The sequence below is a fragment of the Peromyscus maniculatus genome, chromosome 1 (assembly GCF_049852395.1).
Source record: "Peromyscus maniculatus bairdii isolate BWxNUB_F1_BW_parent chromosome 1, HU_Pman_BW_mat_3.1, whole genome shotgun sequence".
In the NCBI taxonomy this organism is placed as follows: domain Eukaryota; kingdom Metazoa; phylum Chordata; class Mammalia; order Rodentia; family Cricetidae; genus Peromyscus; species Peromyscus maniculatus.
The window spans coordinates 95,825,502-95,842,201 of NC_134852.1; the positions used below are offsets into that span (position 1 = coordinate 95,825,502).

At 45.2% G+C, this 16,700-nt stretch overlaps 1 protein-coding gene across 3 annotated transcripts in view; it reads left to right on the top strand.

Annotated features, from left to right (window-relative positions):
- Ctxnd1 (cortexin domain containing 1) overlaps nt 1–16,700 on the top strand; it is a 54,002-nt gene that overhangs the window by 11,265 nt on the left and 26,037 nt on the right. The window lies entirely within an intron of this gene.

The window sequence follows — 16,700 nt, forward strand, 5'->3', positions numbered from 1 at the left end:
CAAAGCCAGTCTAAACTGTATAGCAAGACCCAGCCTCCCTTTAAAACTGAGGACTGAGAGTATAGCTCAGTTGTAGAATGATTGTATAGCATGTTCAAGGCCTGGGTTCAATGCACAGCACCAGGAAGGGGAAAAAAGAAAGAAACAAAAATCTTACTGCCCCAGCTCACTGGACCCTCTTCCCCACTGTGGACCAGGAGCTGCTGCAGACTTCAGAGATTCTAAATTGCTACCAAATCCTGAAAGCACAATGAAGGACATCTGGGGTGCAGAAACTCCTTTCAGACAGTCTCTCAGAGCTGCCATCATGCAGGTACAGGTGCATCCCCTGTCTCTATAAATGCCCCAGGTCTTCACAGCCTGCACAGCATGAAACACGAATAGACGCAGTGACCAGCCCTTGTGAGCCTCCATTTTCTCTTTCCTGCCCTGCCCACCTCACCAGGGTGATGCTGGAATGAAAACATGGGGTATGGACTGTCTTAAAGTTTCAATTACTGCAATGAAACATTGTGATAAAAAAAGCAGGTTGCAGAGAAATGGGCTTACTTGGCTTATACTTTCACATTGCTGTTCATCACTGAAGGAAGTCAGGATAGGAGCTCAAACAGAGCAGGATCCTGGAGGCAGGCGCTGATGCAGAGGCCATGGAGGGGTGCTGCTTACTGGCTTTCTCATCATGGCTTGCTCAGCTTGATTTCTTATAGAACCTAGGACTACCAGCCCAGGGATGGCACCATCCACCATGGGCTGGACTCTCCTACACTGAACACTAATTGAGAAAATGCCTTACAGCTAGATCTCATGGAGGCATTTCCTCAACCAAGGCTTCTTCCTCTCTGATGATTTTAGCTTGTGTCAAGTTGACACACGAAGCCAGCCAGCACATAGTAATAGTGTTTCCAATAGAGGAGCCTGGCAGGAGAAAGGACATGCTATCATTCTGCGCATCTGTCTTCCTTACTTGTGGGAAGAAAAGACAATGACTTTGACATTTCTGCTTCTCCTTCTCCAATCTGCTTTAGACAGATTTCCTGGAGGAGGCTTGGCCTTGTGGTATTCAGAATGCACTGACCATGAGAACTCACAGCTTTGGCTAATAGTGTGTTCTCATTGTGGTGTTATGGGTAGAGAGGTAAAGCCAACCACAAGCTCTCCTTCCAGACATGTACACCCAGCACCAGCACCAGTGGGCACCTGGGACTCTATAGCCTGCTCAACTCTGCTGTATGGGCAGGGTGGAAGGCAGAATGGCTACTGTCCTCATCTTGAATAGTTACAAGAGCCCGTTAATACCAAAGCGGAGAGGACAAAGTGCAGCTCCCTGTCCTCACAGCTGCCAATGCCTTTACATATTTGATCATAAGTAACCCAAAAGGGAGCCTTCCATTCTGGCTTCCGCTAATAAATATTTCCTGAGGTCTTCAGCCAGAAGGGTCTGTTGAGCAAGACATAAAAGTGGATAAACCCATATTGTGTTTAAGGATTTAGGGGAATAGAGAATAATATGTGAGAAGAGAAGGTGGGGAAGGGAGGAGGGGGGAGAGGCAAGGCAGATCTTCACACCTAGAGGCACACTGCTCTTAGGAAATCTGGATGTAGAAAATTGGGATGGCTTCTTCCACCTCCTCCTGTCCAAACCGCACTCACTCTTACAGTGAGTGAGAAGCCTCCTCCAGTGATGCCCTTCTGGGGTTCCTCTGGTCCTGACTCTGGGGAGGGGCCAAGGTTATCAGTCACCCCACAGGCACTTTCAGCCCTAACTCCATCTCCTAATCCTTGGTAGCTGGTACTGGCCTCCATCTCTCTCCGCATGAGGGCCGCACAGCTCTCCTCCTAAGTCTTCTCTCAAAAGGCCTAGTGAGAACAGTGTACAGGAGATGAAGTACAGAGCTCACAGCCAGGTTTAAGGTTGCCAGATCCGCAACCATATTGTCAGAGTTTCAGCATCTTTGGGAGTGTCTAGTGTGTCTCTGTAGGATGTGGGTCCCTGATGGACTACTTCAGGGCTTGACAGAACAAGATGAGAAGACAAGGGAAGCCAAGCTTGTCCAGGGGAAGCTCTAGGCCCCCAGAGACCCAAGAGCCTGAAAGGAGAGTCACACTGCTGCCCTGCTATCTCCAGGTGACAGTAACTGCTGTGTGTGCCTTTAGTCACCGGGTTTATTTTCACTTTAAGTGGCATTTGCTCTTGTACATTTGTATCTTGTACAGAGTGTCTCCAATAAGCAGATGCATCTTCAAGAGTGCTTATCAATGAATCAGTGAGACAAATTAGCTGCTAAGATCCTGTTCCCCTTAACAGCATGTATGGAAAGTTCTCAGGACTTCCAGATGGGAGAGACTCAACTTTACAGGATGAATTGGAATTGACACAGCAGCTAAGAGCTGGGGGTTGGGGAGGGGGTGGAGCCACCAGCAGTAATGAGATGAGTATGCAACTGAACAAGCAGGGCATTGGTGCATAGCAGTTTCATAGCAGATGGGAGCCATGTCCCCAAACGGTATGCTGATTAAGACAGGCAAATGAGAGATGGGAGAGGGAGAGGAAGGGAAAGAGAGGGGGGAGGGAGAGAGAAAGAAACGGGGGGGGGGGGGCATGGAGCGAGAGACCTGATCTCTCTTAGACACAAAGGACAGAGGCAGATGTAGGGTTTATGGCTCCTGAAGGTTATGCAACCTGGGATGTCCTTTGTAATAACAAAACAAAAGTAACTTACAAAGCACACATTCGAAATGAGAAATGTCACAGCAAATTATAAATAATAAAATAATAAAATCATCAGAGAGGAAGAAGCCTCGGTTGAGGAAATGCCTCCATGAGATCTAGCTGTAAGGCATTTTCTCAATTAGTGTTCAGTGTAGAAGAGTCCAGCCCATGGTGGATGGTGCCATCCCTGGGCTGGTAGTCCTAGGTTCTATAAGAAATCAAGCTGAGCAAGCCATGATGAGAAAGCCAGCCAGCACATAGTAATAGTGTTTCTTTTTTGTAAAAGGAAAAGAATATCTATGAAAATGAATAGTCACAACACAATCTATGGAAAATGAACACCATTTTTAATGTTTCATTATTTGTGTGTGTGTGTGTGTGTGTGTGTGTGCGCGCGCGCATGTGGGGGTCTGTGGAGTGCAGAAGAGGGTTTCACATCTCCTGGAACTGGAGTTACAGATGGTTGTGAGCTGCCTGGTGTGGGCTCTGGGAACTGAACTTGAGGCCTCTACAAAAGCAATGCACACTCTTAGCCATCACCTAAGGATCTGCTTTAAACAGTCAACTGCTGAGTTGACTTCCATGATATTTTCAGACCCTCATGCTCTATCAACAGAACTAGCCATACACTTCACGTCCATGGCATTTAAAAACATGTTTTGGCTGAGCTTTGATCTTCTATTTATGATTTAATTACTTTTATATAATTGTTTCTATAGAAAATATAAAAAGTGCCAGTCTTCCAGCATAGGTGATCATACTTTATTGGCTTAGCTCAGAAAAAAATTAAATTCATAGCTCACAATGCCATGAAGAAACCCCTGACAATATTCTTTCATGACCAGGCTGTAAGCTTTTTAGGCATTTCCAATTTTCTCAGGCACCATCAATCTTAATGACTCTGTGAATTGATGGCATTCATTAGCCAGTCCTCTTCGATGTCCACACTGCTGTGAGACTGGGTGAACTGCCTCTTGTCTTCCTGGGAGTCAGTATTTCATGTCAAATAAACACAAAGTTAATAAGAGTTTCACAGCTGATTGAGCCACTTCAGCTCAAGGGAAGAGAGTGGGAAGATGTGACAAGTCCACATGGGGCATCCCAGCAAGCATGGGGGATGCGAGGCGGGAGGAAACACATGGGAACAGGTGAAGGGTGGAAAACAGCATTAGAAACTGGCAGGCCTCTAAACACAAACTAGCCTGTCTTTAATTAAAGAAGCAGGGCTGTCGATAAGTTGCTGAGCATACAACAGCAAAGAAAATGTGTTTCCAAAACAGTTAATTAGCAGAAAAGCCAGGGCTCAAAATCCTCCTTGCCATCAAATACCCTTTGTAACCTTGCTACGTGTGAGTTCATTATGCAAAGGTCATCTTGAACTATACAAATATGTGGCTCTAAATCGACATGAAGTGCAGCCCCAACTCAACTTCTCCATACCCTGATCCCCCAAACACTGTAGATTCTCAACGATCTGCAGGTAGGAGCCCAGAGTCAGAGTGCTGGCACAAGGCTGTGGTTCTCATCCATTTGCAGCCACTGGATCTAACTTCTGGAAATTTTGCTAAAATGGAGCACAATGTAAAGATACTCTTTCAGTGTGTGCCTTCTCAGACCTTAGAAGCAGCTCATGCAAGTAGGGAGGTTGGATCTTAAGCTCCACTACCCTAATAGTAAATGTACCTCTAAAGGAAGGCTTCGGAAGGAAAGGGGAAACAAAGCCAGGTCTGCAGACTCTAGCTGGCCTGAGGATGGATAGCCCAGGTACAGAGACTGATATGAAAAAGGGTCCAGCATGCTCAGGAAAGTGGGCCAGGGCAGTGACCTGCTGTGGGCTTCACACAGACAGGTGTCAGAAGGCTCAGCCAGAGAGTCTCGGACTGGGCTCTGTGAAGAGAGCTGCTGGTAATGCTGCCTCTTGAGATATTTTGTCTGATAGTGGACATAGGATAATGAAGTGGGTAGGAGAAGACCAGAGAGGAAACCCGGGTACAGAGGACGCTGGGCTCAGGAGAGACCTGGAACATAGAAGCTGAGTAGGGCAGATCCAGAAGGCGGAGCACAGGGCTTGGAGGCAGAGGTGATGAGGGTAAGTGAGAGATGAGGGAGGTCCCTCGGCAACCTTCCCTGGCATCCTTCTCTGCTCAGAATGCCAACTTATGGCTCGGAAGACAAGAACGATGTGCTCACTCACTTAGGAAATGCTTATTGTAAAACAGCTAAATTGGATCTCTCAGAACCCATGAGAGGAATCAGCATAGTGTTTTGTAAGGGGCCAGAATGGAAATGCTGCAAAACCTCTTGCCCCTTTGGTCTTTCACAGCTACTCAGTGGTTGAAAGAGCAGCCATAGACACTTGTGGGTCAAGATGTATGGCTGTACCCAACCACCTATGGACATAGAAATGGAATTTTGTAATATTCATACCTTTCATGGATTTCATTTTTTAATGGTTTCTAACCATTTTAAATGCAGAAGTTTCCGGGCAGTGGTGGTGCACACCTTTAATCCCAGCACTCGGGAGGCAGAGGCAGGTGGATCTCTGTGAGTTCAAGGCCAGCCTGTGCTACCAAGTGAGTTCCAGGAAAGGCACAAAGCTACACAGGCAAACCCTGTCTCAAAAAACCAAAATAAATAAATAAATAAATAAATAAATAAATAAATAAATAAATAAATAATGCAGAAGTTGTTCCTACCTTCTGGACTGTAAAGCAGATTTGGCCATGGGTTGCCGGCCATCCCCTATCATATTACTATGTTTTGGGAATCCCCATTGCAGAGGGCATGATCTAACTGACTCCCTACTCAGGGAGCATTCCCCAGGGAGCTCTCCATGCTACATCATTGAGCATGCATGCTCTTACGGGGCATGTTGTGTAACAATCTGAACCTGTGGAATTCTGGACAGCTCCCAGCCAAAAGTGGGCTGCTGCCTGAGTGTGCAGGGTTGTGTTCACTCTGAGCCAGGTACACAGCTACTGGCCCCATAAGCATCAGCCTGGCTTCCTCCACCTCTTGAGCACATTACTGTGTGTTCCATTTTTCAGAAAAGCAAGCTGAGGTTCGAAGGAGACAAAGGATGTGCTCCAGAGTGCCCAGTTGGCAAGGAACAGAGCCACACATGAGCCAGTTGAGGAGAGGAAATGGGACAGCAATGTCATGGTGAGAAGGCCAGAAAAGGTTCCTTGTCTTAACCACACAGTGAGGACTTTTTGGTGCCAGGAGAATATCCGGGAACACCCTAGTGAAGACCTTCAGCTGTTGAGCCTCCTTAGGAGAGAGGTCAGGCTGAAAATGGAAATTGGGACTTGATTTCCCCTGAAGCTTTCCACAGTCTTGTGAGGCCACTCCCAGCGTGCCTTCTGCCCCAGTCAGTCAAACCCACAACTAGGTTATGTAAATGAGTGTGATTTAGGGTAAGTTTCTTATGTGATGCTGAACCAAAGAAGCCAGCATCCTGAGCAGTAACTTCTCCAAGGCCCAGGTGCACTATGGCCCTTGGCTTGGGATACACCTCTCCTGTACACTTTCCACAGTTTTCCTTAAGTAGTGCCTTGCATACTAAGAGGAAGAAATTTGTTCCCTAGGCTTGTGGGTCTTGGGAACCTTCCAGGTCCTTGCTAGCACCCAATTGTGAGGAGTCCCACACACTGGCTCTCTATCTGTTTAGCTGAGCTCAGAGAGGTACCACACACTGGCTCTCTATCTGTGTAGCTGAGCTCAGCCAGTTCAGGAGGTTTTTTTCCTTTCCTCCAGTTGAAATCTAAGAGCAGTTGAGAAGAGAGGAAAAGCCCTGGCTGAATAGCACAGGAGATCATGAAATCTATCTGAAGTCACACAGCCATCAAAGGGAAGAGCCATTTCACAAACCCTGAGGACTGGTCCCAGCCTATGGCTCTCAGCATCTCACTGTTGCTCCCTCTTGGGCCATAGCTAAGAAGAAAGGGAAGGACCTTAGCAAGTGTGTGTTCAGAAGTGGTCAGAACAAAGGTGCACTGTGGAGTACCGAGGAGCAGCCTTGGCTGTATGTGATACAGGGACATTTTGACATTGGGAATTTTCCAAAGTATCACAGGGTGGAATGGTGGTGTTTATTTTTCCATATTGTGCATAAACCACAGCCCCATCTCCCTCTACCCCTGACTCTGATCCTGCTGTGACTCTCTACATACTCAACTGTCTCACTGACTTAATGCATTTCTTAGATTAAGACAATGCATAAGAATTTGTTTTCAAAGTTTCATCTTAAATGCTCCCATCTCAGAGGAGCAGTCTCCAAAATGTCAGCTTTCCATAATCCATATATGTGTCCCCAAAGCCTCCCCACACAAGTGCACTCTAATGAGTAACTGATTTCTTTGTTTCTTGGTTTCTGCCTCCCACCCTACATACCAGGACCCTGTTTCCCATTATGCTACAGTTGATCCTGGGGAGGATCTGCCCCATTACTCAGGCTCACTCAGCTTGTTCCCAGCAAGACCACCCCTGTTCTGAAGATGCATTTCCCTCTGTTGATGGGGATGGAGAAGGTGACAAGGAGCTGTGATGGTGACTTGATTCCTGGCCACTTGGAAGCCATAGACAAGCCCTGTGGGTTCTCAGGGCCATGGGTGTCCAGTGTGGGGTTGGGGGGTGGGGGAGTGGACTGTCTGTCCCAGCAAACATCTCTACAGATGCAGTGAATCCTACTTTATGGGTGCACACAGCCTCCGTGACTGCTGCCTTTAAGGGCCCATTAATTTCAGGGACATGAATCACTCCCTGAGACAGCCAAGCTGGTGGCTTGCCGCTCCCTACAGTTGGTGTGAGTCATTGTGCAGGCTGTGGACTTGAGAAGTTTTCCCCAGAATCTTTACCACCATCATCTGAGCTGGCTCAGTCCGGTCCTTACCACCTCCATGCAGCCCCAGCTCCAAGCTCACTTTGAGCAGGATGAATGTGTCTTGGAGGACTTGGTCCTTGTGAGATGTCCCCTTGTCAGAGGAGAGCAGTGGCCATGCTGTGAGTAAGCCTCCATTGACAGTGAGGTGGCACCATAGCTTGGAGGATGGGGACATCTTGTGTACCTGCAACCTGATTGGAAGACTGGACATCTACAGAAGGAAACAATACAAACAAAAACACAAAGTGTAGATGTGTATTGTTTTCTTCAGATACCACTTCATTCTTCCAATTCGGTAGCTTGCTTTTATTAACTTTTCTTGTTGAGCATAGCTGTATTTTTATAGAAGCACTTTAGATCTGTGTTCTCATTTATTCTTCTTGGAGATCCAGTGATCCAGTGGTATATTACAATCCCATTGTAAAGGTAAGGAAACTGAGACTTGGCATTGCATGACTGGTCTAAGGCCACATTGCTGGCAGTCAAGTAGCCAGCCAGAGCTGAGACTGCATAATAGGCCACGTCTGCAAGGACCTGGTTTCCAGCTTCCCTTGCAAAGGCCTTTGGGCTTTTATCTGTGATGGTGAGACATTACTGCTGAGTGTCTCTGGCTATCTTTAGGGAGAAAGAAACTCACTGCTGGAGCATTCTTGGGAATGGAGGGATGTTACTTGGGAGCTCTATGCTTGAGGTGTTTGTGAGGATCTGAAAGGTTTTTGTGGGAGGAAACCTCGGTCAAGAGCTGTTACATCCTGCTGCCAAGAGAACTCTCACTGCCCATCCATGCCATCCGACTCGGTTTCTTGGTTTGAAGAAGAAAGCTGATTTTTAACATCAAAAAAAAGTCCAGCATGACCAAGTATGGTCACTCACACCTGTCAACCCAGCACTCAGAAAGCTGAGACAGGAAGATTACAAGTTAGAGTCCAGACTGGGCTGCAAAGTGAGACAGTCTCAAGACGAAGGAAAATCAATTGAGAGCTCTTTGCCAGGGCTTAGCAATGCAAATGGTAAATAATCACATAAAGGGCAGCAGATTAAATGGCAATCAGATTAGAGATGAAAATCCAATTTCCTCAAGATGCTTTTGGCCACCGCTTTAACATATTTGGAGACTGCCAAGATCATGAACAATTCCTCTGAGACTCAAGGGGAGAGGCGGCCACAGAAGCCAGGGCTATTCCTGTGTTCATAGCAGTTCCCATCCCTGTGATACCTTGCTGCCCTGCCTGGTTCTCAGCCCACGGTCTTTCCTGCCTGGTAGCCTCCGGTGCTGTCCACAGCCAGGGTCCACCCTGCTCTGGCAGCCATGCACCCCCCCCCCCACATCCATCTTTCTTTCCAGTCACAACTGGAAAGATCAGCTACTGCTGATCCCCACGGCTCTGGCCCATCCTGACCCCAGAAGCTCCATGCCATCCAAGGTACATGAGATTCCCACAGTGTTTTCGAAGCCTCCTGGCTGAATAATCACAAGACCCTCCTGTTTGTTCATGCTTGGTGACACCATGAATGGAAGGCCTCTTCCACAATATGAATTATGGACAAATAGCAACAGCTGCTGTTCTCAGTATATATGCAGTCTTTCTGTGTTCTCAGATAACGTGACAAAAAGTTAACATGCTCTTTATCATTACATGGTGTTAAGTACAGGTCTTGCAGGGAGGTGATGAGAATGTGACAGAAGGCAGGCAGGAAAAATAAAAAGCCACAAGGATAGTCAGAGATCAACAATCCAACTACAATGATGCAGCAGAAAAACAAGCCTGGCAGTCAGGATTTCTCCCGGACAATCAATCTTCCAAACTCCCTCGTTTCCTTCCTTAGTTTGTATTTCACAGAACAATGTATAGGACTTGCCTCATAAATCTCTCCCATGGTGTTCACCGTCTTCCTGCTCTTAACGAGGTGGCTCGAGTTCAGGAAGGGGATGCTGACGGGGGAAGTTAACTGTAACAGGGCAAAGAAAAACATGCAGAGGGAATGGAGAGAGGAAGTCAGAGGACTGTATCCCGGTCTTCTTAATCAGATGGGGTGGGGGGCACAACGCAGGAGAAAAAGTGGGAACAGTGAGTCCTTTGGCCCTGTGGACTGCTGGGAAGACACCTTGAAGACCTCCCACATGAAGAGGGAGCAGGAGGGCAGACAAAGCAGGGGTAGGAAGATAGCTAGAAAGGTCCTAACTGTTTGGGAATCAGGCAACACCCTTTAGCAACTCACTCGTCAAAGAAGAAAATAGTTGAGAGCAGAAAACGTTTGGAGCTTGTGGGTTCCGGCTAAGTCATTGCTTAGAGGAATGTTTACAACTCCAAATGGGGACTTAAAAAAAGAGAAAAGGTCAAAAATCAATAATGTAAGTTCCCAACTCAGCAAGGTAGAAAAAGAAAAGTAAACTAAACTCAAAGAAAATCAAAGGCAGGAGATAAAATAATGACAAGAGCTAAACCAACAGAACCGGAAGCAAAAGGCCAGGAGCCGCTGCTGCAGAGATGAGGAAAGTTATATGCTGATACAAGAGAAAGGAGGAAGGTGTGAACTGCCAGTATCGGGGATGCGAAAGATTTGACCAGCATCTTCAAATAGCAAGAGGGTTATATGAATGACTCCCTAGCACTAAGTTTAATGGTTTCGAAAAAAAAAAATGGACACATTTCTTTTAAAACACAAGCTATTGAAAGCAATGGTTAGAATGACTGCAGCCTAGGTCTACCTTCTCTAGCTAAGTCTTAGATCAGAAATGGGGAGGGCCTGGGTCAGCCACTGGGTGTGGAAGAGACAAGGACTCGGGTTCTACAGCACACAAGAGCTACTGGGAATCCACTCCAGCCAAGCAGTGGACAGCAAGGCCTGAGTTGCTATAGCCTATGGCTTAAGTAATGGAAGCCCACAGGGAAAGATTTAGACAGACCGGGACTGTATCCAGAACCCACATGGGCACAGACCCCCACGCACACCTTCCCCAGGTGTCACAGGACACCAAGTTCTCATTCTCTCCTGTCCTCACCGTCAGACCCCAAGTAGACAGATCATTTACATCACACTTTTCCAGGAGATTATGGAAGCTGCTGCCTTCAGCTCCCAAGTATCATAAAATCTCCTGCTAGGAAGAGAGTGAAACTGTGTTACACACTTGGAAAGAGTCTACTTCCTTTATAGGCAAAATAAAGTCATTACGTTGTCTCTGTATGTGATTAAATGAGTCTCAGTTTTGACACAGTCCTTTTTCCAAGGACACAATAGAAGTATCAAGGCCTAATTTTTGAAAACCTAAATTACAATTCTCACACAAGTGTAGAATGAGCAAGTGACAGTGATTAATTCAATTCATTAATGAGGGAACTAGCAAGACTGTAAAGGTGGTGCTGTGGTCTGAGGTGTCCTGTGAAATCTGGAGACTGACAGCTAATTTCAAAGGCAATAGTATTAAGAACAGCTGTTGGGACTCATTAGGCCATGAGGTGGAGCTAACAGAAATGGGACTAGTGCCCCTCTAAAAGACTACTGATCTGTCATCACAGCTTCTTGGGATGCCGAGGCAGGAGGACCACAAGGCCTTTATGGGCTAGAAAGCAAGATCAAGGTCAGCCCAGGCAATAGTAACACTCTGTTTTAAAATGAGTAAAAAAACAACAACCAAAAAAAAAAAAAAAAACAAAACAAAAAAACAGTCTGGAGAGGTGACTCTGTGGTTGGGAGATCTGGCTGTTCCTCCAGACGACCTGGGCTCAATCCTGTCACGCACAAGAGACTCAGAACTGTCTGTGACTTCAGTTCCAGATGCCCTCTTCTGGCTCCCACAGGCATTGCATGCATGTGGTAGCCAGGCACACAGGCAGATAAAACACACATACACATAAATTAAATTAAATGTATTTATTCATTTTTATTTTTATTAATTACATTTATTTATTTATTTTACATCCCAACTGCAGGTTTTCCCCCTTCCTCTCCTCCCATTCCCTCCCTTCACCTCCCCTCTGCCCCTCCCCCATCCACTACTCCTCCATTTCTGTTCAGAAAGGGACAGGCCTCCTATGGATACCAACAAAACATGGCATATCAAGTTGTGTTAGGACTAAGCACTACCCCTTATATTAAGGCTGGGCAAAGCAACCCAGTATGAGGACTAGGTTCCCAAAAGCCAGCCAAGAGTTAGGGACAGCCCCTGCTCCCACTGTTAGGAGTCCCACAAATAGAGTAAGCTACACAACTGTAACATATATGTAGAGAGCCTAAGTCAGTCCCACGCAGGCTCCCTGGTTGGTAGTTCAGTCTCTGTGAACTCCTATGAACCCAGGTTAGTTGATTCTGTGGGTTTTCTTGTGATGTCCTTGTGTCCTCTGGCTCCTACAATCCTTCCTCCCCCTCTTCCAAAGGATTCCCCCAAGCTCTGCCTGATGTTTGGCTGAGGGTCTCTGTCTCTGTTTCCATCAGTTACTGGATGAAGCTTCTCTGATGATAATGGGGTAGGCACCAATCTATGCATATAGCAGAATATTGTTAGGCATCATTACATGGACATTTCTTTCTCTCCAATCATGTTTGGTTCTATGCTAGGTCTTTGTGCCATCCAGCCTCTGGGACCTGGCACTCCAGGCAGTGTCAGGAGTGGGCTCACTCTCATGGTGTGGGTCTCAGGCTGGACCAATCATTAGTTGGCCATTCCCACAATCTCTGCTCCACCTTTACATATCCCATAGGCAGGACAGACTGTAGGTCAGAGGTTATGTGCCTGGGTTGGTGTCCCAAGGCCTCCACTGGATGTCTTGCTTGGCCACAGGAATGACCAGTTCAGGTTACATTTCTGCTATTGCTAGGAGTTTCTCTTTCATCATGTTTCTACTTAACCACAAAATGCACTCCCTTCCAGTCATCTCTTTCAGTACTCTCCCTCTCCATCCACCCCTCAATCTGATCCCTCAAATCCCTAAGCTCACCTGCCCCCAGTCCAACCAGGAGATCTCTATTTCACCTTCCCTGGAAGATCCATGCGCCTTCCCTTGGGCCCTCCTTGTTACCTAGCCTCTCTGGATCTGTGGACTGTATCCTGGTTATCCTTTACACCTAATATCCACTTATGAGTGAGTACATACCATGTTTGTCTTTCTGGGTCTGAATTACCTCACATAGGATGATTTTTTTTCTAGTTCCATCTATTTGTCTTCAAATTTCATAATGTCATCGTTTTTAACATCTGAATAGTACTCCATTGTGTAAATGTACCACGTTTTTCTTTATTGGTTTTTCAGTTGAGAAGCATTTAGGTTGTTTCTAGTTTCTGGCTATTATGAATAACATTGCTATAAACGTAGATACCACTCTTTGACATATACCCAAAGGATGCTCAATCATTCCACAAGGACACTTGCTCAACTATGTTCAAAGCTGAGTGTTGAGGTAGATCAATTTCCAATTTTGAGAAATCACCATATTAATTTCCAAAGTAGCTGTACAAGTTGCACTCCCACCCGCAATGGAGGAGTGTTCCCCTTGCTCCACATTCTCTCCAGCATGAGTTGTCATTTGTGTTTTTGACCTTAGTCATTCTGGTGTAAGATGGAACCTCAGAGTCATTTTGATTTACATTTCCCTGATGGCTAAGGATGTTGACCATTTCTTTAAGTGTCATTTACATTCCTTGGCCATTTGAGATTCTTCTGTTGAAGAATTCTTCTGTTTAGATCGGTACCCCATTTTTTAAATTGGATTATTTGGGGTTTTATTTATATCTAGTTTCTAAAGTTCTTTATATATTTTAGAGATCAGCCCTCTGTCAGATGTGGGGTTGGTGAAGATCCTTTCCCTTTCTGTAGGCTTCCATTTTGTACTATTGACAGTGTCCTTTATCCTACAGAAGCTTTTCAGTTTCATGAGGTCCCATTTAAAATTGTCAGTCTTAGTGTCTGTGCTTTTGGTGTTCTGTTCAGGAAATGGTCTCCTGTGCCAATGTGTTCAAGGCTATTTCTTATTTTCTCTTCTAGCAGGATCAGTGTAACTGTATTTCTGTGAGGTCTTTGATCCACTTGAACTTCAGTTTTGTGTAGGGTGATAGATATGGATCAATTTACATTCTTCTACATGCTGACATCCAATTATTCCAGTACCATTTGTTGAAGATGCTTTCTTTTTTCTATTGTACAATTTTGGCTTCTTTGTCAAAAATCAGATTCTGTAGGTATGTGGATTTATATCAGGGTCCTTGTTTCGATTCCATTGATTTACCTGCCTGTTTTTATGCCAATGCCATGCTGCCTTTATTACTATAGCTTTGTAGTATAGTATCACATCAGGGATGGTGATGCCTCTGGAAGTTCTTTTATTGTACAGGATTGTTTTAGCTATCCTGGTTTTTTTTTTTTTTCATTTTTCCATATGGAGTTGAGTTTTGTTCTTTCAAGATCTGTAAAGAATTGTATTGGAATGTTAATGGGGTTTTGTTAAATATGTAGGTTGCTTTTGGTAAGGTGGCCATTTTTACTATGTTAATCCTACTGATCCATGAGCATGGGAGAGCTTTCCATATTCTGATACAGTCAAGTGGAAGAGCTCTTACCTATGTTGCACAGACCCTAGATTCAGTCCCCAGGAAAGAAAGACAGATGAACAGATGGAGAGAGAGAGAGAGAGAGAGAGAGAGAGAGAGAGAGAGAGAGAGAGAGAGAGAGAGAGATCCACAACTATTCATTTCTCTTTCCTTTACACAAGGTCACAATAAATATTGCTGCCTATGAGCATCAGATCCTTATCAGATAACAAATCTGCCTTTTCTCTGATCATGGATTTCCCAGTCTCCAGAACAGGAAACAATACATGGTGGTTGCTTACACACCACCTATGATATTCTTGTTGTAGCAACCCAGACTGTCCAAGACAGTGGTCAACAAAAAGTGTAGAAAGTAAGTCTGTACAAATGCTGAAAGGAAGGCCAATAAGATCTGTTATTTATATTGAGACTGCATTACTGTCCTAAGGATAATAATAACCAGACAAAATTCTTTGTGTTGCTATCAGGCAATAATCATGTGATGTCTATCAGTATTCTTTTCCTCTTCCCCTCGGAGTTATGTAATATTCTAATCAATAATGAATAACAAGTTAAACAAAGGAACAGGACAGAAAAATCAAATAACCTCAAAGCCGCTAGTCATAGCTGCACTTAGCTGGACACAGGAAGACTTGTAGGGACCTTTGGCTCCATTAAAAGCTTGCACATTTTTCCTCACCAGAAGTGTGTGAGCATGTGCTCATGTCGGTGACATTTAGGAGGTTATGAATATTTAAGAAATAGGAACTGAAAGTCCTCCTGTTTGCTAATGGAGGCGACACCCACATCAAGAGAGGCTTTTAGAGACACTCATCAGGCCTGCCAGCCCAGCAGGATACAATCTGCAATTACTTCACTGCAGATCTGGAAACAGAATTGATTTTACCTTATGTAACCTACTGACCCTAGAAGTCTAGAAAGCCATTTTGGAAATGAGTCAACAGATTCAGGGTCTATACAGTAAATAACTTCCAAGCCTAAAAGTTCAAGCCCTTAAAACAATTCTAAATATGATCCTGCATTTCTTTTCTAGCATGCTTTGGCTGAATGAAGAAGGTTGGCCCAACAAAAATGCATATGATACATGATAGAATTTCTAAAATATCCACCTTTAGTTTATGTCAAACTAAAGTTCTATATCTGCCATCAGTATTTTGCCACTATATGGAAGTTTGTGATCAAGATAAAATAAAATGCCTTTAAAATCCCAAATAAAGGGAAAATGGAAGTTTTCACATCCATGAGTTGCCATTATAATATCTAGACCACAGTTTCTTTGTTCTGTGGGAGAGTGGATGTCTTCCTACTGTCACCCCATTGTGGCTGCCCTGGCTTGTGGCTCTAGAGTAGAATATCATGCATTCTGATACATCTCAAGCTTGCCAGTGAATTCATGCTTACTGTTTTCACGAATTTCCCACCAGTTATGGATTTGTACATGGTTTATTCATGTAACCAGGCCCCAAAGGCACTATGTGCAACCCACACAATACTCACCTATGCCATGTTCAAAGAGTGTCCCTGCCATACCGTTAGATGTCACTGCATAGTGGACTGCTTAAAAGGTTTCTCGCACTGTCCTGTGCTTACCCCAGTGTGAGCCTATCACAGTAGGTCAAGGAAAATATCAGGCAGAAGTTCTAGAAATCCTAAAACCCTGTCCATCCCAACCTGGGAGACTTGGAGATAGAAGGAGGAGAAAAGCAAGAAAGTATTAGACAGTCTCCTTTTCCAACTTCACTCCAGTCCGCACTAGGGGCTTTTAAGATACCCAGGCTCATGTGAAGAGTTCAAGGGCATAAGACCCGGGGTCACTCACTGAGCATGTCACAAAGGAAGCTGCAGGACTCTGGACATGCCCAAACCATAGTTAACATGTTCAAGAAGAATAGAGTGGAAGCAATGAATTAAATACACCTGAACTCATGCTCTTGGTTCTATCTGTGCATAGTAGGCAGAACACTCCAATATCACTCATACAGGCATCTGGAACATGCTATGGGAGGACAGCAAAGCTTCAACGTTAGGACAAAAGGAGAGCCTTAGTGAGGACTTAGAAACAGGAGCAAATATTTCACTTCTCCCAAAAGGCCAGATGGACCAGGCACATCCAACAGTCACCCTACCAGTGAACAGAAGCCAATACGGATCCAGGATGCTCTGCATGGATCTCAAAATAATCATCACCATACCACAGGATGGATCCAAGATGCTCTGCATGGATCTCAAAATAATCATCACCATACCACAGGGGCATAATGACCCTCCATACACCCACATGGCAGCTGGAGGAGAAGTAAGGCGGGGAGGCGGGACTCAGAACGCCTGGAAAATGGAGCACTGAACTCATCCTGGGTTAAAAGTTAATCTCATCGCCAGGCCGTGGTGGCACACACCTCTAATCCCAGCACTTGGGAGGCAGAGGCAGGCAGATCTCTGTGAGTTCGAGGCCAGCCTGGTCTCCAAAGCGAGTTCCAGGAAAAGGCGCAAAGCTACACAGAGAAACCCTGTCTTGAAAAAAACCAAAACCCAAAAAAAGTTAATCATCATCATCATCATCATCA